This window comes from Lepisosteus oculatus, chromosome 16 (assembly GCF_040954835.1).
Source record: "Lepisosteus oculatus isolate fLepOcu1 chromosome 16, fLepOcu1.hap2, whole genome shotgun sequence".
NCBI classification, from domain to species: Eukaryota; Metazoa; Chordata; class Actinopteri; order Semionotiformes; family Lepisosteidae; genus Lepisosteus; species Lepisosteus oculatus.
The window spans coordinates 19,777,483-19,804,157 of NC_090711.1; the positions used below are offsets into that span (position 1 = coordinate 19,777,483).

The 26,675-nt window shown below is 43.7% G+C and overlaps 1 pseudogene; it reads right to left on the minus strand.

Annotated features, from left to right (window-relative positions):
• Positions 1–22,515: 22,515 nt before the first annotated feature.
• LOC138223345 (mRNA decay activator protein ZFP36L2-like) lies at positions 22,516–26,312 on the minus strand (annotated as a pseudogene).
• Between the last annotated feature and the right edge of the window lie 363 nt (positions 26,313–26,675).

Here is a 26,675-nt window from a genome sequence, read left to right on the forward strand (position 1 = left end):
TTCAGCTCCTCCTGTCACCTGCCCGGAAAGCCCTCTTTTTTCTATTTAGGATGGCCTTCAGATCACTGGTGACCCAGGGTTTATTATTGGAGAAGCACTGCACTGTCAACACAGACTTTTATGTAGTCAGTGATGCAGTGGGTAAGACCATCAATGTCATCTCCATAAGGCTAACAGATTATCTCTCAGTCTGAATTGTGTAATGGTGTAACGATTGCTTACAGTCCAGCTAGACTCCCTGGCTACACTTTCCAGGCCAAGGCTGCAACACCGCTGAGAGACCTGTGATGGCAAGGGTTCACATAAAGTCAGTGAAATCATCCACCATGGAGACCAGAGTAAAACTCTGACCTTTACAGTAGAAGTGACCACAGAGGTCTGGGCTCAGCTGTCTTCGGTGTCCATCCTGTTGCCCATGAAGTGGATAGGCGGTGGCCTGCTTTAATCCCAGATGATACGAAAGACATAGGATCGAATCTCTCCAGAGGAGGTCCATTCAGATCAACACAAAAAGTGAGGCGAGTTAGGAGTGAACTTTTTATAAGCTAGTCTTTCCTTGGCTACCATATAGGCAGATCTGAATGAAACAGCGGTTTCTTGAATTAAATTAGCATTCATTTCAAGTACCTTCTTTTTGCTTCGTCTCTCCAATATCAACGGCACTTTTATGTGATAAGCTATCACGGTGTTTCGCATACGGCCACCGTGAGAGCTGGCTTACCAGAGCGGTGACATCACCGCCCTTCCCTGTAATAGCAGGGACCGCAGCCGCTGGGCTGAGGGGAGATCTCTCTTTAGCTCAACAGGCTGGGTCTCTGTTGAGTGACACCAGAGGCCCGGGTTCGCAACTGGTTCTGCAAAGGGCTACTTGCATCTCCATTAATCCACTCCTCAGATAAATGCATCCCAAGTACTTTTTCTGACAGCAGATCTCTGCATATTGTGCATCCCAAGTTTCCATTCTTAACGAAAGGCCACGGGTTACGTTTTGAACCCACAGTTTTATGTTTGAACCCAAAATTAGCAGGTCAAGTTCCCTGTTTTCTCTTGGGCATTATCGGCACTTTTTGATAACACATACAGAAATGTCACTGGAAATTTTCTCTGCAGATTCACTACGCGCCTTTTTTGGGAGAAGACTTAACCAAGAGTGATTTGTTAGCTTGTCTGCTTGTCAGGTTCAAATCTAAAGACCAAATGTTGCATACTTTTGTAACAGCACCACCATGGCCTTGATAAGTAATAGTATTAATTTGCTTAGCTATTTCTAAAGCAAGAGCAAGCCTAAAACATAATTAGCCACCGTTGAGTGAAAAGCTAAAACCCCCTGGCTCCACTGTAATTCGCACCATGCCGAAGGGAAATTGAGGTGTTACAGCAGCCCAGCCCAAGAAAGCAAGACAGTCATCAGAATACACTTAAATTAAAAGAGCTACAGTAATACAATAAGAAAATAGAGTTAGGAAAAAAATAGGTGTGTGCAAAATATGCTAATAGTCACTGTAAAACAATAAAATATGTGCAAAATCCACATAGGTATATACAGATTAAAAGTACCCCAGTATAAACAGTATAGTAATGCAGTGTCCAAAAAGAACAGGAGTGCAACATGCTGTCCATAGACAAGCAGATGAAGGGCTAGCAGTCTTAGCCTAGGGCAGTGTTATACACCCTGACAGCCGCCAGGAGGAAGGACCTGCGGAAATGTTCCTTTCAACACCGTAGCTGGAGCAGTCTGTTGCTAAAAGTGCTCCGCTGTCTAACTGCCTGCTAAACAAATTCATCTTCATTTTAATCTCTAATGCTGCTTTTAAAGTACTGATACTGGCATTACACTGTAAATAAATAGAAATGTTCTTGGGGGATCATGGCTATAGTTTCTATATAAACCTTGAAACAAAACTGTACAAACCCCTACTCAAGCTAACAATGGTGAAAAAGTGAAGAGGGTTGATGAACAATTCACACTTATCCCCCAGCTTGGGCGTGTGCCAGTTCATGGTTATTCTCATCACCTTTTCTCTGTTCCTGACAGACGTCTCTCAAAACTGCATCATCTTGCTTTGATTGATGTTTCAGTTCCACCTCAGTATTAAACGCATTGTTTCCACATTGTTTAGTACCACTCTAAGATCTCTGCTTTCTCCAAAAGGCATAAACGATTGCAGGCCTGGTTCATGAATAGTTCTGGTTTTCTAACGTATTTCGTGTAGGGCATGTTTCTTTGCACCCTTGAATTCCATAACCATCTGTATTTTCTTGGGTTTTCTCCTCAATGAATTGTTCTCCTACTGTAGTTAATCTTATCAATGTTGTTGGAGAGGACGGTGTAAGTTTGAAAGCCTCAAGCACAGGCATGCTTGACTACACATATACAGTCTGGTGTTTGGGTGTTGCTTCTTCAGTTCAAGGATAGCCCTCAGGGGAAGGTCTGAGGGGACAAGTATCCACTTCCTCAAGTACCCCTCCTTTTTAAACAATAACACACTAACACTTTAGAACAGGGGTGTGAAAAGTATTCAAATAACGTTACTTGAGTAAAAGTACTGCTACTTCCCAAAACAAGTAACTTAGAAAAAGCACTTTTCCAGTTTTGCTACTCTGCTAGTATTCTTAACTGGAGTCCCTGCCGTGGTGATCCTATTTCTCCACAGCCAACCAGAATTGTGGCCTACATACACCAAATACATACAGTATATACATATAACCTTTTAACGTCTTTCCTTATACAATGTCCAATCAGTGCTCTAAACTGGCTTGCTGCGCTGAGGCAGTGGAGGGGCATTTTTCCGGTTGTTAGCACATCGAATTCTATCATAACAGATCAGTCTGTTCTCTGTTCTCCCTCATGCACCAGAAAGGACCCATCAGTAAACAGTATTACATCTTCTTAAATCTTCACGGTCCCCCACCCTTTGGTTACAGCATCTAATGGTCCAAAATCATATCCCACTGGGCGGTGCCTACCTTCATGCCCCTGCGTCAGCACAGCTGCCCAGAACCCATTTTCTACATTTACATAAAAAAGGAATGGTTGATCCATCTGAGGAAACCCAGTCTCAGCACCTGTGAGAGAGCTTGTTTCAAATTACAGGCAGCTTTTGCTGCTGGAACCAAGGCAATCTTGTCCTTGTACTGCACTCCCCCCTTAAGCAGATCTCTTAAAAGTTGTGCTCATCCCGTAAAACATTGGACCTAGGCCCTGTTAAAGTTACACAGTCCTAGACACACAAGGGCCTTATCATAACGAATTAATATTAGAAACTCTAAAACCTGAAGCAGCTCAGACTTGTGGGTTTCCTCGTCAGGGGAAGCACTCAGAATATCATCAACATACTGAGTGATCACAGTCAGTTGAAGCCACATGATACCCTGTTCTGGATAGTCATTCTTTGTAATGCTGCATAACATCCCAGTCCAATAGATCTGGGATGGAACCACCCACATTCAGGTGTTAAGTCCTCGCGAATGTTAGAATCGATGTTACAATCTGGTACTCTGCAAGTAAACCTCGCTGCCCCAATACTCCTGCGGCCTCCTGCCGTCTCCCCATATATATTACTCTACAGCACACTGTTGAATAGTGAAGTGAGACAGGCATGACAGTAGTGCTCCAGTATCCCATAACAGAGAAACTGACACACCATTAACAGTACATTTTAGGTTTAACTCCTATTACACACTGGACTGGGACAGACTTAGGGAGGCTTTAAGGGATTTACCGGATCTAATTTGTAGGTAAACAGATCTCTCAAAAGACTGTTTATTCTCCCCAGACAAAGCTCTTAGCTGGGTGATTAATTTTTCACTGTTCTTCCCTGTCAGTTGAACCACAGGGCAATTTCCCTGCTTACTTTATCCTGCATGCGTTTTCTGCAGTTTCTCTTAAGACGTGTATATTCTTGTTTACACTAATTGTAAACTGGAGATTTCCCCCGGTCAGCCTGTCTATTTTGTCTCTAAGATTTATCCAATTTCTGTGGAATACACCCCATGTGAATCGCTCACACCTTCGTGTACATATTTCTCCCAATTTTTCGATAGAGATATTTAGTTCTGCAAATTTCACAGTATTATCCACCAGTCATGATTCTAAATCTACAGCATTTCAGCGATATCTGGTTTCAAGCCATTCAAATAAATCAACTTTTGTTTAAACTATTTCAACTTATTGTATATACAGTAAATACAAAAACTGTTTATCTAACTCATTTAAGTCCACCTGTACTGTACTTATATGTTTCAGACGCTCTTATATTTTCAAGTCTCTTTAAGTTGCTTTTCATCATTTGCTTTAATCAAGTCTCTTTAGTTAAGTCTCTAGCCAGTCCGGCTGGCTAAACGCACTCGCATCTTCATTTACTATATCAAAACTCAGTTACGCACTGCGCTCTTTTACACACACACACACACATACGTACGTACATGCTGGCACACAAATTCATTAAACACACACATCAAGAATATATTTTTCTTCGTACTACAATGCGCTGTATTTTGTTTCACTTCTACATGTATCCTCTTTTTTTTTTTAACAGCGGAACTTCTCATAAACTCTACATCACTTATTCCACTATCCATCTGTTTACTCTTTCACCACTGCTCAGACACTTTCCGACTGGTCTGCTTTCAGACGTCTGTACCCCTATTCAGCTTTCGATCCTCCTGCACAGCCTATTTTCACTTTTGTTCAAACTAAAAAATACTATTTTTTCATTGACAAAAAGTAAAACCACAGCATTTCGTTGATCCTATTACGTATTCGTTTCCAATCATACAAAGTATGCCTTTCACATGCTCATAAGATATTAATTTAGGAACGTAAACATATTACCGTATGTAAACTGTACTGTGTATGGCTGGTCCTGGTAGTTTAAAGAAAAAATACACACCAGTCTTCCATTTCTCCCTAAACATTTTTAGCATCAGTCTTACATGTGGTTATTTCAGAAACTTTTTTACGTGCTCCTTCTGACCATATTACTGTACTTTTATATACTTTGTGGAAAATTGATCGTTTTTACCTTTTCTACCAATACACTTTGGATTCACGTATCACGGATATCACATAGGCCATGATTGGTAAGGGCCAATGGGAAATTTGGCCACAATGCCAGGGTTACACCCCTACTCTTTTCGAGAAGCACCCTGGGATTTTTAATGACCACAGAGAGTCTGGACCTCAGTTTTACATCTCATCTGAAGGATGCTGTCCGTCACTATACTGGGGCATTAGGACCCACATGAACCACAGAGTGAGCGCCCTCTGCTTGCCCAACTAACACCTCTTCCAGCAGCAACCTTAGTTTTTCCCCAGGAGGTCTCACATCCAGGTACTGACCAGGCTCACACCTGCTTAGCTTCAGTGGGTTGCCAGTTGCAGGGGGATATGGCTGCTGGCAAATGTCTTTCCAGTTCCATCTGGAGCATCGAGGAAAAGCATCCACCATGATCAATGGCATCTAGAATTTTCCTGTAGACATTTGCTCTGATGTGAGCTTTGTTTCATTGCTTGCAACAAACGTCTTCAACTCTTCTTTGTTGTAGGACATTCCCCTGAGCATTTCCTGAGAGATGCCACTTTTTTCTGTTCTTGGTTGAGGCAATCCAAATTGCTTCAGTTCTTTGGCTCCTAATGAAAGGACCTTGTCAATTTTCACCAGAGTCTCACTGAGGATAGTATCATCATATGAGGCATTTTGATTCAGTTGCCTTGCATGGTAAAATGTCTTTGCTGAGAGCCTCCTTGTGATTCTCCCATAATGCTTGTGGGTTGGAAAGATGACATGCAGTGAGCATTATGCAGAAGAGATCTCCAAGTCTATAAGGCAAACCAGCCAATCCAATCCAAGTCCATGGAGATTGCAGGCTTCTCTGTAGGTTGAACACACTCTGCCTTCCAACTTCTTTTGAAACACTCAGGACATTTGACCTCTAACAGTGTGAAGTAATAAACACACACAATAACACTCTTTATTGTTGAGCATAAACTCTTTCTAGAGCATCAGAGGCTTTGATTTCAGGGAATCCTTCAATTGGTGTTCCTTGTAATCTTGGTTTCCATGTTCTTGATCCACTCACCCAAGAAAAGTATTTGGGAACTTCATGATAAAGCAGTGATTTTGCTAAATCATTTGAAGAACAGAGATGTGCTATAGTGCAATGTAGTGGCTTTTGGATCAAGGAGGGCTGCTTGATCAAGAGTTTCTGTGGATGATGCACAGGAATGGGAAACATCATTGGAGTTTCAGCTGAAATAATTCTGTCAAAATCTTTGGGGTGAATCTTGTTCACCAACCAGAGCAAGACGTGAGTGTGAGGTAGACCTCTCTTTTGCCATTTTATGGTATACATGTGGCATCTTGATTCAAAGATTTTGCTCCATTAGAAGACTGATGAGGGACATCACCTTTCTCCGAAAACCTCATGTCTGTGGATTGTCTTTTGCCCAGGTAAAAGGGCTCTCTGTATCTCCTCCCATGTAGGATTGCATGTGAAAGTAATGAAAGTCAGGTCTGCCATAAGTCATAGCATCTTGAGTCTTTTCGTCAATGTACCTTGGTCCTCCTGTGAACAAGGAAGGTAATATCATCCTTTCCCCCCCACCAACGTTGTTGACGTCTCCATCACTGGTGATTAGATCTCTCAGACCCTGGTGTGTCTCAGGTTGAAATTGTGCCTGATTTTCGCAAATGAACAAAAGATACAATTTCTTGCATTAGGAATTAGTCTCTTCGCAAACCCCAGTTTGCTCTCCAGGAGACACATTGGCACACAGACAGGGAGAGAGAAACTTGGGGACAGAGTGCGGTGCTCCTGAAGCAGCTGGGGTTGCTCAGGGACAAAACAGTAGGATTCCTCTACCAGCTGTGGGATTTGAACCGACAAAACTTCCAGTCATATATGCTTATCCTTTGCAACCATGCCATCGCTCTGCCAAAGACACTCACTTTCAATTTTTGTGTCCATGTTCGTGTACAGGTGGAATAGTTCTGTGCTCTTCAAAATGTGATTGGAACCATTTGATCTCACCATAATCTGGTAAGCATAGTAAATCACTTGCAGTTACTTTCTTTCCTGATGAGAGAGAGAATTTTGATGAAGTAGCCATCTTGTCCTTTCCAAAATATTATTGGGTACTGCAGCATATCATAAGGATGACATTTCCTAAATTCTCTGTAGAGTATAATCTCTCTGATGAAGGATAATGTCACATTTTTTGGATTTTGAAGGTGAGCATAAATCCTGGCTCATTTACTTCTTTTAAAGCACCAAACAATGTCATTTGGAAACACAAATTGTACATTCTGATATTTGAAAGAAAGTGCCTGGACTTCTGTGTCACCTTCCATCAATGAGAGAAGAGGCCCTGGTGGTTGTTCTATTGGCAAAAGGTTCACATTTCCATTATTGCACTGCAGTGACTCCACACCACACTCCAATTTCAACAGCTTTTTGTTGTGAAATGTCAAAGTCATTAATGTAATCAAAAGTTGCATTGTGAAGGTCAAACCCTCTTTATCTTTGAGCTGCTTTTCTTACTCGGTCTACCTGCTGCCTTGCTTCTTTTTGCTCATCTATTTCAGCTTGGCGAGCTGTGAGTGTTCGAGCTCTTTGACTTTTGAAACAGCTTTGGTGGACCTACCCTAATGATCAAAAAACAATCGAGGATGGGGGTCCCCATCAGTTTGATACAAAACATATCAGGTTCTAAATTAAATGGTCTATTGACCTTGAAGGTGAAAGGTTTCAGGTTAAAAATCTAACCCAAGATAAGATGAAGAGGTCTGTAGGTTGAAAAATAAGATCATGTATAAAGAACAAACACCATTTATAGATATAAAGATTTATGCTTTCCAAATATTGACAATTCTGAAAGCTTAATTATATCTGCTACATTTTATTTTTTCAATATTTATATTTCACTTAGTCATAAAGTTTTCATTAGAAACTTTGTGTTCACTTTAAAAACTAAGAATACTTGTACCAGAATAGAACACCTTGATAAACCATTTTTAAGGCAATTCAACAAAAACCTCTTCTGTGCAACAAAACCTAAGAAACCCTATTCCCTTCATCCAATACTCTTAAACTCTACTAGGATATACTTGTGTGCAAAATAAGATCTTCTATAAAGAACCAAGTGTTAGTCTTCCAAATATTGACAATTTGGAAAGCTTTAATAATATCAGCCAATTGTTTTATTTCTTTCAATATTTAATTTCACTTACTCATAAAAAAAAGTATAAATATTCAATATAAACATTTGTGCTCACTTTAAAAATACTTGTAACAGAATAGAACAGACTTGATAAACCACACTTTTATTTAAAGCAACTTAACTAAAACCTCTTTTGGATACCTTTTTTTAAAAAAAAAACCCTATTCCCTTAATCTTATACTCTTGGAAAAACTTTTTACTTCTAACCTTTCCACACCAGCCACACCATCTGTATAATCCTACTCCTGCCTACCCTCCTTTAGTCAGTCTTATATAGCTCAGGTTCTGTGTTCCAGGTGTTTATTAACTGATCACCTGTCCAATGGAAACAGACCAATTGTCTGCATTCTCATGCACAAAACTAATAACGTTTAAAACCCAATATCTACAGTTTTATACTCCAAACAAATTTTTAAAGAAACTGACATTTGTTTAGAAAAACTTTACTATTGTAAAAAAACAAAGTGAAGAATGACTTCAAAGTACTGAAATGTGTAAATTTGGTATTTAAAAAAACTAAAAATGAAAAGCAATGAAAACAAAGAAAAATGAAGGGGTTGGCAACATGAATGGCAATTTATATACATTTTAAAAAAATGCAATACAATTGAAACAAGTGTGTTATACATTACATGATTTTCTAATTACATAAATAACTAAGATGGAAAGTAGTATTTCAAAATTGTACAGCTGATGTTTTAGAATATTTTGTAAGAGAAAACTACATATGAACTGCTGCACAGCGAAACCCACTATGTTACTGTTTTCTAAAAGGGCATGACATGTTCCATTGATTTCTGTTCAGAAAACATTCTTGTCACAATATTTGAAGTGTTCTTGGTTTCTCTCCAGCCACATTTTTAACACAGTTTAATATTTCATGTCAGTGTGATTATGTCACAGACTGTGACCCCTAATGCAGGAAGTCTATCAGCTTTGTAAATGACTACTGATAATGATAATAATGATAATAATAATAATAATAATAATAATAATAATAAACTTTATTTTATATAGCACCTTTAAAGGTGGCTTCTCAAAGCGCTTTACAGGATGACAATAACAATAAATAAGAAGACTACAACAATAAATAAGAAAATTTCACAAGACAGGACACAATTATAATTACAACAATACAACAATAACAATAGAGGAGACCGTGGAAGATGGTATTAAGAAGAGCAGAGGGGTGAAGAATGGAAGCAGTTAAGTAAAGGCTTTTCTGAAAAGGAGGGTTTTGAGTCTGGATTTGAAGGAGTTTAGAGAAGGTGACTCTCTAATATCCTTGGGCAAGGAGTTCCAGAGCTTGGGGGCATAGCAGGAGAAGGCCCTGTCGCCCATACAATGTAGACGGGCTTGGGGGACAGTAAGGAGGGCAGAATTTGAAGAGCGGAGGTTGCGAGGTGGGGAGTAGGGCGATAAAAGTTCAGACAGGTATTGAGGTGCCAAGCCATGTAAAGCCTTGTAGGTGAGCATGAGGATTTTAAAGTCTACGCGGAATTTGACCGGAAGCCAGTGCAAGGACTCCAGGATAGGAGTAATGTGAACACTTGCACTAGATCTGTTCAGGATTCTGGCTGCTGAATTTTGGACATACTGCAGCTTGTTCAGAGTAGATTTAGATACCCCAGGGAGCAGAGCATTGCAGTAGTCAATTCGAGAGAATACAAATATGTTGATCAGCTTTTCAGCCACAGTAAATGATAGCATAGGGCGTAGTCTTGCGATATTTCTAAGGTGAAAAAAAGATGTTTTGACAGTATGCTGTACATGTGGGTCGAATGTTAAGCCAGAATCGAATATAACCCCAAGGTTTTTCAATTTTGATTGGAGCTCAAGTACAGAGCCATCTACAGACAGGGTTACAGGACTGGCTTTACGAAGTTGATGGGGGGTACCAATAAGCATGACTTCAGTCTTGTCACAGTTAAGATGAAGGAAGTTTTGAGTCATCCAAATTTTTATGTCAGAGATGCAATTAGATAGAATAGAGACAGCCACATCAGTGTCGGGTTTGGTATGGATGTATATTTGAGTATCGTCAGCGTAAAAATGAAAGCTGAGGCCATGTGATCTTAAAAGCTGACCAAGTGGGAACATGTAAATGCTGAAGAGCAAGGGGCCCAGTATTGAGCCCTGAGGGACACCAGACTTGACAAGACCAATTTCAGACCTGTACCCATTGAGAGAGACAAAGTGACAGCGATCAGTGAGGTAAGACTTAAACCATTTGAGGGCAGTGTCAGAGACTCCAAACACAGTCTCGAGACGAGAAAGCAAGATGTTATGGTCAACAGTGTCAAAGGCAGCACTGAGATCAAGAAGGATGAGTATGGAAAGAGAACCAGAATCAGAAGCTATTAGGAGATCGTTGGTGACTTTGACTAGGGCGGTTTCTGTGCTGTGAAGTTGACGGAAGCCAGATTGGAGGGGTTCGAAAAGGTTGTTTGTCATGAGGTGGTTATGTAACTGAAGTGTGACAGCACGTTCTAGAATTTTTGAGAGAAAGGGTAAGTTGGAGATGGGGCGAAAGTTGTTAAGATTGTCGAGAGCCATGTTAGGCTTCTTTGGCACTGGGGTAATAGCAGCAGTTTTGAGGACCGTTGGTACAATGCCGATGCTCAAGGATTCATGTATTATATTGAGGACAATGGGACAGAGAGAAGAGAAACAGGACTGGAATAAAGTGGTGGGAATGGGATCTAAAATAGATGTGGTGGGTTTCATGCACGTAACTAGTTTGTTTAGGGATGCTGAGTCAAGAAGAGAGAAGCTGGAGAGACGGGAACCAGAGAAGTTGGATGAGGAGGGAGGAGGTGTGGAAATTATATCCGTAGTTGAGAGAATGTGATGCCGGATGTTTTCAATCTTAGAACTAAAGAAATCTAAGAATAAAGGGTACCAGGACCCTTCTCCCCTTGCCACAGGTTCTCTTATCTCTCAGAACCACCTGCACACGAGCAACAGGCACTGTTGAATGGCGGCGCGCACAGACGCAGCGGCTAATCTGTATCTGGTAAAAATGGTGCTAAATGTTGTTCCTGTGTTACATTTTGTCTCTAGTCCTAATTTCCCAAGAGCCTACGATCGTCTGACCCTGCAAGGATGCAAGGACTATCTGATTAAATTCAGACGGAAAGATTAGTTGACCTTAACTTACTGCGAGGATCAGGTCCCACACTGGCGGCGCCACCTGTTGCAGTCGTCCGTTTGAGAGGAGAAGCCGAAAGCGTTGGGAAAGGAAACAAAAGCGGAGCAAGAGAGACAGAATCCATGCCAGGCTAAAATCCAATCCCCACAAACCGACTCTCCCGTCAGTTTTTCTTTCCAACGCTTGTTCTCCAGAGAACAAACTGGACTATTTAAGATTACAGCTGGCAACCCAGCGTGAGATAAAGGAATGCTGTGCCCTTATTTTACAGAGACATAGCTAAATGCTGCACTAATGCTGCAGTAGTTTCCAGTCACTGTTCATCGCAAGTAGAATTTATGACGGTGAAGTGTCGGCCCTTTTATTCACCAAAGGAGATTACTACTGCTATGATTGTAGCTGCATACATCCCGCCCAGTGCTGACTCAAAAGAGGCTCTGCGTGTCCTTTACAGGACCATCATTTACAAACTGCTCACCCTGGTGGCTGTGTGATTATTGCCGGCGACTCGACTTCAACTACATGGATCTTAAGACAGTCTTCCCTAAATTCTACATCTATGTTAACTTTTCAACCAGAGGGGTGAACATACTGGACCTAGAGCAAATATCCTCAATGCATACAAGGCTGCCCTCCCACCCCCACCTGGGCTACTCCGACCACATTTCTGTGATGCTTATTCCAGCATGCAGACCACTGCTCGAGATCATCTTGACAAACTGTATCATTGTTTGGTTTGGGAATTGTAAGCTCTCAGATCGCAAGTCCCTCCAACAAATTGTCAGTACAGCAGAAAACATCATCGGAGCCTCGCTTCCGTCCATTCGGGACATCTATCACAAACGATGCACACACAAAGCCTACAGTATTATGGACAATCCCTCCCATCCCTCCCGCAACCTCTTTGCCCTCCTACCATCTGGTAAGACTCCTGTAACATCTTTTTTACACAAACTGTCAGGCTCCTCACCAAGCTCCTGATACCTACTGACCTACTCCAGGCATACTGTCTGATGTCTTCTTTGCACAATTCTTTGCTCAATCTTGTAAAGTAAATTGCAATATGCACCCTGTACCCTGTCAGAAATGTCTATATCTACTTTGTCTATATAGAATTGTCTTGTCTGAGCCTTGTCTGTATTCGCACTGTAGACCTGGAGAATGATATCTCACTCCTCTGTATACTTGTATATGGCTGGAATGACAAATCAACTTGAATTTGAACTTTCAAGTGCCGTTCTAATTATTACAATGTTCATCACAACCCAAAACAGCATCTGTACAGATCTGTAAGGGAAATCTGATTCCAGATGATCTCCAGTCCATTTAGGTGGTAAGAAAAAGGCACTAGAATGTCCTTATCCTTAACTCCACTCCTCCGGGGCGGAGCAGTGGCTCTGGGGCTAAGGATCTGCACCTGTGGTTGGAAGGTTGCTGGTTCAAATCCCGCAGCTGGCAGAGGAATCCTACTCTGTTGGGCTCCTGAGCAAGGGCCTTAACCCCAACTGCTCCAGGGGTGCTGTACAATGGCAGACCCTGTGCTCTGACCCTAGGCTCTCTCCCTGTCTGTGTGTCTCATGGAGAGCAAGCTGGGATATGTGAAAAGATCATTCCTAATGCAAGAAATTGTAAAGGTTTAATAAAGTGATGTTATTATTGCCCTGTGCAGCACTATTAAGTTGATATATAAAAAGTAAATATTCCTCAAGAGTAGTCTCTGTTTGCAGGAAGAACAACCACAAAGAGGAATACTGCCCAGTCCAGTTTTCCTGGTCTCTGCAATGGTCAGGTCATAATGGACATCCTCCTGCATGCTGCACTCTGTTCCACTCTGTTCAGTATCAGCTCTCCAGGCCTGTATCTTTGTTTCTTGCCCCTAGGTCAACAGAGTCCCACAGTACCTCCTTTCTGTCCCAGATGTCTCCTTTACTCTGCAGTTCCTCTTTCCTGTGGTCTTTCAGAAAGCAAATTCCCGTGCTCTGTCTATCTTGTTTCAAGGAGCTTGTGGGAGGAAGAGAGAGCTCCCCATCTCTTCAGGTTGCATTTCCTTTGGGTGAGCCAGTCCCGTTCAGATGGGGTTTACCACTGTCTCAGTGAGGGGCAGGTGTGTCAGGTGATTTTCAGAAGGAATCTTTGCATAAACAATCTGGGTTGTTTGAGACCTGTCAGTATACCGATTTCCAGGTGTCATAGTGCTCTCTCACTTCTTCATTTCCCCACTCCTCTGCCCAAGGTCTGGTCCACAGTCCTTCATGTGTCAATACCAAAGGTGTGGTGATTGTGATATGTCTGGGCAACCACTGTGTTCTTCGATTCTTGCTAATTGTTACCTGCCCCACTGTCTGCATTTGATGATTTTTGATTAGGGAGGAGGAAACCATCCAACAGAAAAATTACAGGCACACCAATACTGACAACTCACTGGCCTTTACATATAAACTCAATTTATCACAGATGGATTTCTGTGACACTTCCCACCATCAGAAATGTGCTGATGCTGACCACAGACCACTTTCCGTTTCTAGCTGGCCTCGATCCCAAAGTGGATATAGTTGACCTTTGCTGTACTCAGTCCTCTATGGTTTATAATATTTTTCTACCCACACTCCTTCTTCAGCAGTCCTCTCCACAGGCTTGGGGAGTGCACCGGGCACTTGCTGAGGCACATGGCTTTCCTCCTGTGTTTCCCTGAAAGATGTCTCAGGTAGAGTTGCCATTTCGGGTGTGAATGTGCAGGCTTTGGAAACCCATCCCCCTTTCATCATGTGTTACCTGCCCTTTGCCTTCCTCTGATATTGACCCCTCCTGCTCCTGGCATTTCTCTATCAGAGAAATACACTGCAGATATGTAAGATATTGCAATGTAGTGTCTGTTCTGGACATTCTCTGCCTTTGTGGCTAGTGGATCAGATGGTTTAGGAAGGTTGCCAGTCAATCATATACTTATTCTAGGAGAATAGCATATGTGACTATACATTAGATGTTATCATAAGCACTTTTGAATGCAGGAGCCATGTGTCCTGGAGGTTACCGAAAAACCAAAGGGAAGATATTTTTGTACATACCTCCCACCAGAACCTCTGGACATACATACATTCCCATAGACAGTGAAACAGTGTTCCAACCTGGGTTTTACATTTAGGGCAGTTAGGTGATGTGCCTGTGCTAAACTTGCTATAGCTCTGTGGAGATATATATTCTCTAGGTAACAACCTGTACTGCATTTCTTTATACCGGTTACAGACGGAGATTGTTAAAGGCAATGAAAGAATAGTTTTACAAGTGTTATCATCTATACAGCACCTCAGTTCCTGGCTCCAGATTGTCTGTAAAGAGTTTTGGAAGTCTACCTCATGCCTAGACAAGAAATTGTAAAACTTGGATAGAAATTTCTTTCAGTTCCCGTTCTTTAGAAATATTTTTTCTAGTGTGTGCGAACTGCTGAATAAATCAAGACCACCATTCTTGGTACTCACAAAATGCCTGATCTGAAGATATTTAAAGAAGTCTCTTGTTGGTATATTATATTGTGCTTGAAGATGCAAAAACAAGTGAAGATAGCATTTAAAGAGAGGGATAATAACTAAAGAATTTAGTTATCTTGCTCCATGTTCTCAGTACATTTATTATTAAAGGGATCTTTTTAGCTAGTGGGGTACATTAGTCATTTTTCTGCCTAAGAGGTTTACAAGAGAGGCTGGTTTACCGTGTTCAGCCTCCATATCCACCATATCCACCTAGGTGGAGTCTGGGGGTGCATGAATCCACTGCTGGAGGATTCTTGCTTGTATTGCCCAGGTATAGTATTTCAGATTTGGCAATGCACATCCACCGTAATCGCTTGGAAACTGCAAAGTCTTATATTTGATTTTTGTTTTTTTTTCCTGTCCATACAAACGTTGATATTGCTTTATTCAGATCCTTTATGTCAGCTTTAGTCATGGGAGTGAATATCATAGATAGAGGATAGAGAAGTTAAAATAATATTATCATCTTTACCAGGTTAATTCTGCCCAGGAAAGATATTGGTAAATTTGTCCACCGGTTCATGTTGTCCTTTAAGTGTATCAGCAGAGGTCTTATATTTACAGAATACAGATGTGAGATTTTGGGGGTCACCTGAATCCCAAAGTATGTGATACCCTTAGGATTCCAGTGAAATGGTTTTATATAGCCTTTTCCCATGTTCCCTAAAGACATAATCTCAGATTAACTGAAATTTACCTTATAGCCTGATATGGTTGAGAACATTTTTATACCAGTAATAATTTCAGGTAGGAAGTGAACAGTTGAACCCCCTTGATGTTTGGATTACATCTTATATATATAGCCAGTGGCTCAATTGCTATAGCGAATAGCAAGGGTGACAAGGGGCACCCTTGCCGTGTGCCACTGTGCAGCCTGAATGGAGACTAGAGAGAACAGCTCAGCATTCAATACCATAGTGCCCTCAAAGCTCGTCATCAAGCTCCAGGACCTGGGACTGAACACCTCCCTCTGTAATTAGATCCTGGACTTCTAGACGGAACGTCCGCAGGTGGTGAAGGTGGGCACCAACATATCTCTACTCTACCCTGACTCTAAACACTGGAGCCCCCCAAGGCTGCGTGCTTAGTCCTGTCCTCTACTCCTTATTTACCCATGACTGTGTTACTAGGCATAACTCAAACTCCATCATCAAGTTTGCGGACGATACAACAGTCATTGGCCTGATCACAGATGGTGAGGAGTCTGCATACAGGGAGGAGGTTGAAACCATGGCAGTATGGTGCCAGGAGAACAACCTCTCTGTGAACATCAGTATGACTAAGGAGATGATTGTGGACTATAGGAAACATCAGGGAGGTGACCACACACCTATTTACATCAATGGGACTGCAGTGGAGAGGGGCAGCAGCTTTAAGTTCCTGGGAGTTAACATCTCAGAGGATTTAACCTGGACCCACCACACCAACACCGTGGTCAAGACAGCACGGCAGCGCCTGTTCTTTCTCCGCAGGCTAAAGAAGTTCGTCATGCCATCACATATCCAGGCCAACTTCTACAGGTGCACTATTGAGAGCATCCTGACTGGTTGCATCACTGCCTGGTATGGGAGCTGGTCCGCATGGGATCGCAAAGTATTGCAGAGGGTGGTGAAGTCAGCGCAGCTTATCACCAGCTGTGAGCTACCAAATATCCAGGAGATCTACTCAGCTAGATGTCTGAAGAAGGCCAGGTCCATTCTCAAGGACCCCAGTCATCCCAGTCACAAACTGTTTTCCCTTCTACCGTCCGGTAAACGGTACCAAAGCATTCGGTCCAAGTCCAACAGACTATGGAACAGCTTCTACCTCTATTTTTGTGATTCTTGTAATTTTTGTGAGCTCGTAGAAAAAGACATTTCATTGCCAGCAACTACTCCTGCACGCCATATTGTTGTGCATTTGATAAATAAACTTTGATTTGATTTGATCTCGGTTAACGCTGCTTCAGCTTAATGCTTGACTTCGAGTTGTGCAAAGGGATTGTTTCATTGTCTCATTCAGACTCTGAGAAACTGACCTTATGCGATAAACACGGGCAGTGTAGGGGAGCGCGTTTTTCACGGGGGTCCTACTCGATCACCCCTGCTGTCTTGCAAAAGCCACTGTAACGAGTGATACTTTCCTGGATGTAATTCAGTGCCTTGTTAAGCTGAAGCAGATCGTGTAGCTGGAGTGAGTGGAGTGTAAAATGGTTTGAATCCTCTGTGAGGGCGCTGAGTGAGAGAACCAACAAAAAAAAGTCCTCCTCTTTCTGCTGCCTTTTTTGCAGCTTTATTAGGAATTGACTTTCCTTTGTAACGTTTTCCCTATAAATTTTTAAGTTATAAGTTTCAGGGGGTAAAAGAAGTTCTTTTTTTTCCTTTTCCTTAAACTTGTTTTAAGTGTGTTCACTTAAGTCCTGTTGCCTTGAAAGTTGTGTTCTGAGGTGTTTGGAACTGTCCAAAATGCCCAGCTGACTCTGCTAGTCCACAACCATACTGTGAGACAGGCTGAATTGAATGTATAAGAACCTGATGTACTGTAAGAGAGGTGTAGCGGCGAGGCTTATTAAAGTACAGGAATTAAAGTTTTCTGTTCCCTTGCCAGTCCCTCTCTCCTTCATCTCAGTGGTGCTGATACAGAGAGGCCATTCCATTTGGTTCACATTGAGGTGTTTCGCTATCTTATAGAGTGTCCTGATAAGGAGCAACTCCCAATGCTGATATTTTCCAGCAACTTTAATAAATGGTCATCTGGCGCCTCAAAGTCTGGGAGATTCCAAGGGAAGGTGTTATTCAAAGTTGGTTTACAACCCTAAGGTCAGAGTGCATGGTTTACTCATCATCAGCCAATCAGGAACTGGTAGGGCAGGTTAACCGCACGTGGATCTCTGATGCCCATGAAACTTTCAACCAATGAGCAATCTGCATGTCCTCCAGGTAAAAATAGGCAACACAGAGTGCCTGTAGAACAGTTTCGATGGGCAGAACAGTTCCCAAGGGCACAGGACATTCTTACAGCGCGCCTGCTGGACATTCAGCCTCAGGGCTCCTCCTGAACATCCTGAGACTCAGCCAAGACCACCACGTAACGGCCAGTGTGTCCAAGTGTAGGACTTTCCTTTGTTCCAAGAGTCAAGGTTGCCAGCGCGTAACCAAAGGATCCACCCGAGGTTAGCCAGCACCAAGCCTCGTGAACCCAATCTGAAGCTAAGGATTCAGGACTAGCGCTTCATCAGGAACTAACTGGTCCTCTTCCTGACCTGCTGGGACCCGCAGTCACTTTTCTCATGTGCACAAACTTTGCTAGTTTCATCCAACACTAACTAGCCAGTCATCAGAGAGCATCAGCAGCGCATCGCCGCAGGAACCTCCACCACGTTGCAAGCCGAACCAAGCCAGAGAGCGCTGATTGGACAGCAGCAAGCCTGCCACTGTTCTTTGTGCCTTCAGGAGATCTGAATCCACAGATGGATGAGTATTCAACATTCTGCATTACTGCTCGAGAATTAAATTGTTATCTCAACCAGTTGATATCAATTTAATTCCTATGAGTGATGTACTTGTTTTGAGTATCCAGTGTAGAAAATGTGACCAAGTTCATTTACGAAACGGTTTAAATGAATGATATACTGAACGTATGTCCCTCTTGGTATTTGTTACTCTTCATGACTGAATGAATATACCTGTTGTATTCTGCTAACCCTCACGATAGGATCTGTTATGTTTATACGCACATTTTATGTATTTATAAATGTATTTTCGTGTATTAGTACCCGTGTGTGTGCGTTGTTTGAGTTATCCCTCAAGGTTGGATTCTAATACCATCAAAAGAATCATTTTGTGACTTACTGCTACAATTAATAATTGTCCCAGTTAAGCACAACCCCTACCTTTACTGGTGCCTCGTCAGAGGATGCTACAGCGGTTATTTTTTGTTGTGCTTCTTTCTTTCTGCAGTAACGCAGATTGCTCTCTGTGAAACCAAACCCTAGATGTCAGTCAGTTTGCAGGCACGTGAGTCATTTTAATTTGGAGGGGGGTGGCTGTTGGTTTGGTTGACTAGTGAGTGTGCCATGTTTCTATTATGATAAGTCAAGCATTTTAAAAGAATATTGTGTTGCATGTAAACAGAAAAACGGCGAGAGATGGAAAGGAAAATTAATGCTGTGTGCTGAGTTGTCAATAGGTATGGCAAACCGCTGTCAATTTTTTTTAACTTCTAAGCCGGGTTCCCCTCCGCGTTCCAGCCCCACGAGACCCCTGCCCTCCTGCCCAGGGGGAGCTCTGCCTCTCCTCCTGGGTCGTGCGGGGTCCCCGAGCTGCTCTCCCCCACCTTCCCGGAACACGAGGTCTTCCCCGTCTTCAGCGACCTGGGCCCGGACCTGGGCCTGCACTTCCTGCCCTCCCCCGACGCCATCGGCGCCTTCCGCATAGTTCGACGACGGGTTCCCATGCCAGCCCCCATTTGCCAGCCTGGCCCCGGGCTCGAGGCCACCTCCCTGTCCGACCACAACGGGGGCTGGGGCAGCTTGGCCAGGAGCCTCAGTGGCTGGGACACCCCGGTCTTCGAGAGCTTCGGCCACAGGCTGCCCGTATTCAGCCAGCTGTCGATCCCAGACGAGCCCCCAGTAATGTTACGACCCCACGTGTCTAGGGGTGAAGGGGTGTAACATTTAGGATAATTCTTTTGGAAGCAGGTGGGTTCCGGTGAGGGATAAGAAAGCGTGATAACAAAAGTGGGTGCAAAAGTGATTATTTTAAATTGAATAAGCGACTGGTAAAACACGATAACACACGGGGTAAGGAACTAGAGTGGTGCCAAAGAAAATAACAGACAAAATGGAGCTGGCTAGGAAGGTGAGGGAAAGCTAACCTGACTACAAAAGAAAACCAGAAACAGACGGTCTTCGGCGTCTTCAACACCCTAGTTAACCTCCACTGACTACCCAAACCATACAAAACAAACGGCACTCACCCGTACTAAACTAGCGTACTAATACAAAATCAACTAAGTGTGTAGAATGTACCCAACAACCTAAACTAACCTTATACACAACAGTTCACACAAAAACAAGTGGACTAGGAATACAGATAATGGAAAACAAGAGTAATCAACAGGAACAGGGTACAAAAGAACACAAAGGTTGAACATATAACACATTAGGGCAAGGTAATGGCAAAACAAGGATAAACACACAAACAAAAGTACAAGGAGACGAACAGAAACCAACAAAACAAAGCCGAAGCTATCCAAAAATACACACACATAAAACAAAACAACAAACCAACAAAGCCGAAGCAAAAGCGAAATGAAGCGATAACCAAAGGGAAATGAAGCAAAGCAAAACCAAACAGGACCGAAGTCAAACGAAAGGCTCTTCCTTCAGAAAACCTCCATGTTATATAGTGAATAAGGTGCACTCTGATTGGCTGAGAAGCTAATTGATCATGATGTCATACGGAACAGTGGTATAATGGTGGGCCAATGGGGGAGGGAGAACAATCAAAGGTCAGCAGTGCGGAACATAAAAATAACACACACAGACCAAACACTGGGACGTAACAGAGACAATCTGAACCCCTAACCCTAATCACCCAAACCCTTAGCTAGGGTTAACTTTAGAATAATTAGAAAACTTTTTAGAGAAAAAGTAATTGCAAGAGAAATTCAAGAGGTGAAACTGCAGCTTGCAGCTTTGGCTGAGGAGAGGGCAAGGAGAGTGATATTCCATAGTAAGGTAAGAGATCTGGAAGAAGGGGTAAAGTGCACAAAGTTCTAGTTGGAAGAGAACAGATGAATGGGCTACGAGGTGAGGATGGCAATCTTAAGGTCTCAACTAAGGCCATGGTAGCTACGGCAGAGAGTTTTAATGGAGATTTATTTGGACTGAAGAAGACTTCTGTATTATTGCAAGATAGGATTGTGAGGGGAATGCAAGAGACAGGGAAGGAGTGGTCAGGCTTGTCTGCAGACTTGACCCTGGAAGAATTAACAGCAAGTCTACACACCCGCAAGTCGGGGAAGACACCGGGTGTGGATGGACTTCCCTTTGAGTTTTACAAGAGGTTTTGGGATATTTTGGGGACTGATTTGTGGATAAGTTGTATGCCAAATGTTTGACACTACACTTGAAAAAAGCACTGGGAAGTGTCATTCACCCAGATCAATCCTGTGCAGTGGTGGGGAGGCGTATCACGGACAACTTAGTACTGCTTCGTGACACCATCTGTTACACGAGAGACAGAGGCATTCGGCTGAGTTTACTAAATTTAGACTTTGAGAAAGCTTATGACCGGGTCTCGCATGAGTACTTGTTTAAAGTGCTCCAAAAGAACGCAATTCCACAGGGGTTCATAGAGAGGGTGGGACTGCTGTATAGGGATGTCAATAGCAGAATAATTGTTAATGGGTTTTTAATAGAAACCCAGCAGTGAGAATCAGCTGCGGTGTCCCCCAGGGATGTCCGTTATCGCCGATCCTCTTTGTGTGCTGTATTGAGCCACTAGCACAGGCATTGAGGAGGGAAGTAGGAATAAAGGGAGTGGTCAGTCCAGGCAGTGGGGGCCTAGAGGTTAAGACAGTACTAAATATGGATGATGTGTCAATTTTATGTTCTGACTACAAGAGCATAGATCTAGCTCTGCGAGTCACTGAAGATTATTGCGCAGCATCAGGTGCAAAACTAAACAGAGACAAGTCGAACTTATGCTTTTTAACGGTTGGTGTGAAGAGGTGCAAGGAGATCTGGGAGTTCGAGTTCGTACGGATAGTGTTAAAGTACTGGGAACCGTCTTTGACAGGCAGGGTCCGGGGACAGGAATTGGGTGGGAATAGTTAAAACTGTGCGGAAAAAAATTGGGTTAAAAATTGCGATCTCTGACTTTGCAGGGCATAGTACTGGTCATAAAGGCAGTGGTCCTACCCTTGATTTTGTATGTTGGTTTAGTGTTCTTCCAATCAAGATCAGTACGAGCAGTACTTAACAGGCTTCTGTTTAGTTTTTTGGGGGGTTCAAAATGGGAGAGGGCCCGGAGAGAGGTGCTTACAAGAAGAGTGGATGCAGGGGGGGTAGGGATACCAGATATATTTTTATTCCTGATGTGTAATTATGTGGCTAACCATTTTCGAATTGCCACTATGGGACAAGGGAAAACTTATTTTTTAAGTAGGTTTTTATTTGGGTCATATTTGAGGAGGTTGGGTCTTTCTATTCCTTTAACAGTACCTGTCTCATTGAGCTGCCTTATGCTTACTATAGGATTTTTCTGTTTTTAAGGCAAAGGGCATTTGAATCAGACGAACTGGCCTTCCTATTGACTTCAAGGGCATTAAAAGGTATTGTACAGGGCAGGGCCCCAGTATGCCATGTCCACGGCCTCATAGATGAGGACTGCAAAGCTGTTTGGGGATGTATTGCCTGCTCTGGGTTGCTGAACAGGCACCATAACATGGCCTGGCTGATCGCTCAAGGATCTTTAGCCACAAGAGAAGTAATGTTCTCGAGAGGAATGGGGAAAACAGCTTGTTGTCCCATGGATGGATGTGACCGGCCGGAAACAATCCACCATGCGCTGTGGGACTGTGGAGCAGCACAGGAGATATGGAGGAGAACGGCCAGCTGGATGGCTTGTTTCCTAGGAGACACTGGGCTGTCGGCCCAGGCTGTGCTGTACGGCCAGGGCCTGGGAGCGCTTCCAGGAAAAAACGAGAGCAGAGCCTGGAAGGCGATCTGCTGTGTTCGAGTGGTGATATGGTGAAGGCGCAACATCAAAAAAAGGAAAGGAGTGATGCCTTCCTCTTTGTCTGTACTGTAAACCGCAGCACAGTATCTTCGGGACTATCTGCTACTTCAACAGAGAACCTCCAGTGCAGAGGAAGTGAGAGCCTTTTGGAAGGTGAACTCTTGGCCGGGACAAGACTGGCTTAGCCGCTGGTCCGCAATGCCATAGGCTCACCAGCTCAGACTGATGCTTATTGTTTAAGGCATACTCTGCCCTGTACAAGACTACAGAATGCCGTGGAAGAGCTGTATCTGTCTTTATGGCCTGTAAAATGTAAACCTTGATTGGTTTCCTGTTACCTGTCATTTCTAAGTTTTATTGCCGAGTCAGAATTTCGCAAAAGTGATGGGATTGCATATGTCTATTTTGTGATTGGAATGTCTATATTTTTTGTACTGCCTTGAAGATTTTGTATCAATATTTCTTAATAAAAAAAGGAAGGATATTTAGGAAAAATAATATTTCAATGTTATCTTCACATTTTTCTTGCCTATAATGCTCTACAGATGCAGCCATTCAAAATGCATGTTACAAACCTGTACCGTATGCAACTACACACTATATACTGTATACTGAGCCATATACTGTAGACAGATGGAGTATTATTGGGATGACAGACTCACTGTTCCTCAGGCTATGACAGGAGATCACATACTGGGCTGCCAGTTCAATTGAGTTCCCTCCTCCCTCTCCCAGTTGTATTGGGACCTGTTGTGATTCTGGCAGGTGTGGGAACTCTGGGACTAGATTTCTGAAATTACGGAAGAATGTTTCTCTAATCCCAGAGTATCTGTCACAGTGCAGTAGGAAGTGCACCCCTGTCTCTATTTCTCCCCGCTGGCAGTGGGAGCACAGCCTGTCCTCTCTGGGCAGCCAGGTCTGCCTGTGTCCCTCAGTTTCTATGGCCAGGCTGTGGTCAGTGAGCCTGTACTTCATCAGGGTCTGTTTCTTTTTGCTGTTTCTTATCTTGGTCAAATGTTCGGCTAGTGCGTATTGTCTGTTTAGGGTTCTGTAGCATTCCAGTTTATGTTGTGTTTATGTGTGTGTGTCCCAGTGTGTGAGATATTGCTGTTTGATCTGTGCTGTGATGTGCTTGAGTCTGAGTTGTGGTGCTCTAGCACTGCTATCCTGAGCTTAGGGGGCTCTGTTTTGGGCTCAGCTCTTGGCTCAGCATCACTGTTTTTTAGGTGTAGCCAATACTTTAATACTCTCTTCTGTATGTTTATCAATAATGGGTACTGGTCTAATTCGGCCCTGCACCAATTGTTAGGTGTTTTTCTCTGCACATGCAGGATGTTTCTACAGATCTCCATGAGCAGAGTTTCTGTGGGGTGTTTGTCCCATTGAGTGTAATCCTGGTACTCCTGGTCTGTGAGGGTACCCCACACTTCACTGCCATATAGGGCAATGGGTTGGATTACAATTTGAAATATTTGGAGCCAGATTCTTGTTGGTGGGTTGATGTTGAAGAGCCTCCTTATTGCGTAGAATGCCCTGAGTGCCTTCTCTCTCAGTGCCTTCACTGCCAGGTCAAAACTTCCAGATGAGCTGATGGTGAGACCGAGATATGTGTAGCTGGATGTGTGCTCCAATGTGTTGTTGTTGAGTGTGAATTTGTACCTTTTTCCTGAGGTCTGGCTTTCTTCTTCTTTCTTTCTGGTCTTGTCCAGATTGACTGTCAGCGCCCAGGTCTGACAGTACTGCTCTAGCAGTGCCAGGTTCTGCTGCAGTCCCTGTTCTGTGGGCGACAGCAGGACCAGGTCATCTGCATAGACCAGGAACTTGATTTCTGTGTCGTGTAGTGTGTAGTGTGCTCTCTCTCTCCACAAAGTCTTTAATTTTGTTAGACATTTTAGAAAACTTTCATCTATACAGTCACCACAAAACTGTTCTCGATTGTATTTCTGAATGCTACGTTACACTTAGTTCATTGTTTGAAATACATCTAATTAAGAAAGTTAGGTGTTAACAAACTATTAGTAATCAATAATATTCAATTTAACACTGTAATTGTTGCACTTTTCCCAGCATCTTGTAAAAATATATTTTTACATTGTGAGCACTGTTAGACGGGTTGGCATACTGCTGGGTATGGATTGCCAGGGGAGTAAGGAGGGTTTTCAGCTCCTGACCCGGGAAAGAGAAGGCACTGTTCACTCAAGACATGGAGGTGGGCGAGAGCACGTCCTCGTAGAGGTTAGAGGAGCAGGAGGACGAGATGGAAGAAGGCGGGGGGGTGCAGGACGTGGGGCTCTCCAGCAAAGGCGACTCTAGTCCGTGGTGACTGGAGAAGCCCGAGAAGCTCAGGCTGTGGTGAAGCTTTGGTCTGTCCCTCTGACTGTAAGCGGCGTGCTGCTGCAGGATGTCCCTTTGATGGGACCCGCACAACTCCCTGGGGGGCTTGGGGTCGCTCTGCAGGTTACTGTTGCGTTACTGGGCGCCGGCCTCCTCTCGTGGGCGTTGTGTATGAAATGACAGCGAGGGCCATAGGGGCAGAAGCCAATGGTGTGAAATGTGCAGCAGGGCTCGGTTTTGTACTTTGGATGACGGGACAAACTCCTCAGTTCATGATATCCATGGGCAAATTCCCACTTCTCCCCGTACTTGCACGCCCCGTTCTCTTCAAAGGGCCTTCACAGCTCCGTTTTGTAGCGGGTGGAGTTGATCTGAGAGCCGGGTTTCTGCTGCGTGACCTGGATGTGCTGGCTGCGCTCCCCATTCTCACTGTAAGCTCGGTCTCTGAACTTGTTTTCTTTGTTCATAATGGCAGTAGTAGTGGTGCTGCTGCTGCTGCTTGATGTGCTGTCCTTGAGGTTGCTGTATGGAGTTACCGGATACTTGTTACTGTTGGCCAGCGAGTCCAAGTTGCTGGTCGAGTTCCGGCGGTAGAAGCCCGGCGTGTAGCTGGAGCAGTTTGCGGTGCTGGATGTTTCGCTCTCCTCTACCCTGCCTACTTTTAGTCAGTTTGTTAAATGCCCTACTAGAGATAACAAGACTTTGGACTTGCTGTATGCTAATGTCAAGAATGCCTACAGCTCCACATTACTCCCCCCCCTTGGCAGATCTGACCACAACCTTGTTCTCCTGCTATCTCTGTACAAGCCTCTTGTACTACAGCAACCAGTAACCACCAGGACAGTGAAGGGATGGTCAGCTGAGGCTAATGATGCACTGATGGACTGATTTGAAACAACGGACTGGGAGATACTCTGTGAGCCTTATGGAGATGACATTGATGGTCTTACCCACTGCATCACTGACTACATAAACTTCTGTGTTGACAGTGCAGTGCTTCTCCAATAATAAACCCTGGGTCACCAGTGATCTGAAGGCCATCCTAAATAGGAAAAAGAGGGCTTTCCGGGCAGGTGACAAGGAGGAGCAGAAGTGAGTGCAGAAAGAGCTGAAGGTGAGAGTTAGGGAGAGCAAGGTGGCTTATGGGAGGAAAATGGAGGACAGGCTGAGGGAGAGCAATGTAAGAGAAGTGTGGAATGGCATGAGGAAGATCTCCGGATCCAAGCTGTCTGGCAGCCAACAGAGTGAGGGAGGCCTGGAGAGGGCCAATGAGATGTATCTTTTCTTCAACAGATTCGATACAGGGTCCACTGTCCATTCACCTCACAGGCCTTCACCCCAGACACCCTCTTCATGTCCTCAGTCACCCCATCATGTGATCCCTCCTACTCCTACTCCATCTTCCCCTGCCCTCCTCGGCCTATCCATCACAGCTGACCAGGTCAGAAGGGAGTTGAGGAGACTCCATGCAAGGAAGGCAGCGGGTCCTGACGGTGTCAGCTCCAGGGTGCTAAAGGGTGCGGACCAATTGGGTTCAGTGCTGCAGTACATCTTCAACCTCAGCCTGAGATTAGAAAAGGTTCCAATGCTCTGGAAGACATCTTGCCTGGTGCCAGTACCCAGAAAGGGGCACCCTAAAGTCTTGAATGACTACAGACCAGTGGCACTTACATCACACCTAATGAAAACTCTGGAAAGGCTTGTACTGGACCACCTCA